Source organism: Anolis sagrei, chromosome 4, assembly GCF_037176765.1.
Source record: "Anolis sagrei isolate rAnoSag1 chromosome 4, rAnoSag1.mat, whole genome shotgun sequence".
Classification (NCBI taxonomy): domain Eukaryota; kingdom Metazoa; phylum Chordata; class Lepidosauria; order Squamata; family Dactyloidae; genus Anolis; species Anolis sagrei.
This window is the reverse complement of record NC_090024.1, coordinates 240,396-243,044: the sequence shown is the minus strand read 5'-3', so window position 1 is coordinate 243,044 and position 2,649 is coordinate 240,396.

Below are 2,649 nucleotides of genomic sequence, written 5' to 3'. Positions count from 1 at the left end.
CAGCCTCTGCTTAAAAGCTTCCAAAGAAGGAGCCTCCACCACACTCCCTCCGGGGCAGAGAGTTCCACTGCTGAACGGCTCTCACAGTCAGGAAGTTCTTCCTCATGTTCAGGTGGAATCTCCTCTCTTGTAGTTTGAAGCCATTGTTCCATTGCGTCCTAGTCTCCAGGGAAGCAGAGAGGAAGCTTGCTCCCTCCTCCTCCTCCCTGTGGCTTCCTCTCACATATTTATACATAGCTATCATGTCTCCTCTCAGCCTTCTCTTCTTCAGGCTAAACATGCCCAGCTCCTTAAGCCGCTCCTCATAGGGCTTGTTCTCCAGACCTTTTATCATTTTAGTCGCTCTCCTCTGGACACATTCCAGCTTGTCAATATCTCTCTTCAATTGTGGGGCCCATTACTGATGACAGGCACCTTGCCGAGAAAGGGGAGATTAGATACTGACCAGTAGTTGTCCAAGTGAGTGGGGTCCAGTGCTGATTCCTTTAATTAACTAATTTATGAGGCCATAAAAAAGACTCCAGCAAAGCACTCCAGCAAAAGCATGCGGGGAATGCGGAAGTGCTTCATCAGTGTCGCAGATGGATGATGAAAGCAACAGCTCCCCTGGCGGCCAGGAAAAGTTAAATAGCCTCTGTGTATGTCTGTATATGTTGTATGTCAAAATTGGCATTGAATGTTTGCCATATATGTGTACACTGTAATCTGCCCTGAGTCCCCTGCGGGGTGAGAAGGACGGAAAAGAAATGCTGTAAATAAGGAGACTACCGCACCTAACCTTCTCCAGTGTCACAAGTACTCTGCTGCGCTTCTTCCTGGGTAAAGAGTGACCGCTCTTCCTCCTTGCCCACACCACCTCAATAGCACTCGACCCATTCTGGAGAGGTTTGGGGAAAATACACCTTGGCATGTGGGAGTTGCTGGGATGTATAGTTCCCCTGCCAACCAAGAGCATTCTAAACTCCAACAAGAATTAAATTGAACCAAACTTGGCATGCAGTACTCCCATCACCAACAGGAAATAGTGGAAAGCCTTGGGGACGATAGACCTTGGCATGTGGGAGTTGCTGGGAGATATAGATATGGAGGCGGGGTATAAATAAAGTTTATCATTATTTATTATCAAGCTTTGCAAGCGGCGAAAACCACGTGAGGGAGGCTGCATTGTGTGGCCTGGACTCATGTGAAGCCCCTCGCCTGGCTTGCACTGTCCGTTAGGCCAGGCAAGTGGTGAGTGGCTTCAAGAAAGGCCAGGTGGCACTGTGCAGCTTCCTTCACCTGGCTTCCCTCACCTGGCAGCTTCCTTCACCTGCTTACCAGGCTCAACGGGTGGCGCAATCCAGGCAAGGGGCTTCGCACTTAGCGGGCCGCGTGGTACAGCCTCCCGCTTGCCAGGCTTGTTGGGCGACGTGAGTCAGGCGAGGGAGGCTGAACAGCATGGCCTGATCCTGCGCGACACCGCTTGCCAGGCCCAATGGGCACTGAGGGGGAGGCCTCCTCCTTGGCGGGTCGGATAAATGCCCTCAGTGGGCCGCATGTTGCCCGCGGGCCGTAGTGTGAGGACCCCTGCTGTAGACATTTCCTGTGGAAGCTGGATGAAGAAGACCTGATAAGGCTGGAATGCAGTTCTGGCGGAGTGTCCTGATCCAAGCAGACATGATTTACAGTGCTCACGTATATCGTGTAAATATTGCAATAAAGAGAAGAGCCGCTCCGGCTTAGAAGCGGATTCAAGGAGTCCGGTGTGTTTGCTCCCTTTGTGCCTTCAGGAAGACGCTTGAGAGGTCGAAGGAGACTGAGATGAGGAAGGTGATTTATCTCAAGACACCAACACTCCAGTCACACCCAGTCAGTTTGAGCCAGGAATTTGAAAAACCACGCCTTGTGTTCTAATCTTTGTTCTACGTATTTGAATATGCGTTTCATAGAGATATGCTTTAATACGCATATTTTAAAGAATGTTTTAGATGACTTTATGTTTTTGCTGTCGTAACCTGCCTTCAGGAGAGCCACGAGGAGAGGCGGGAACAAAATAAAATCATCATCATCATCACCATCATCATCCTAATTCATGAAAACGACACCTGCAAACACAGAGGGACCGCTATCTCCAAATGTGGGATTCAGATGTGTGGTAATTAAAACTAAAGTCATATCTGAAAAAAACAATAGATGGTGTAAAGACAATATATATTCAAGAACTGAAGCATAAAACTCAAACCCAGAGCGATGCGACTAACACAATAAGTTGAAAAATGGTACTGAAAAGGGCCTGAGAGGATGCCTTGAGCCCCAGCTCCACCTGCCTTTCCAGTGGGAGGTTTCACCCTTCCGAATCCCCTTTTCGTAAACATGCCTTTAATTAAGAAAAAGAGAAACATAGTAGGGGGTCGGTCGGGTAAGGGGGGGTAGGTAGAAAGGTAGGCAAGAACACAATGTATTTATGGACAATGAAATTAGGAAGGTAGTAATATGTGCAACTAGTGCAGTAGATCTTTCAAGTCGTTGGAAAATTTGTTGAGGTGTTTGTAAAGTTTGTAATGTTGCGATGTCTGTTTTTTGTATGTGCTGTTAATAGTTTTTTTATAATGGAAATCAATAAAAATTTATTCAAAAAGAAAAAGAAAAAGAGAAACATAGTAAGTTTAC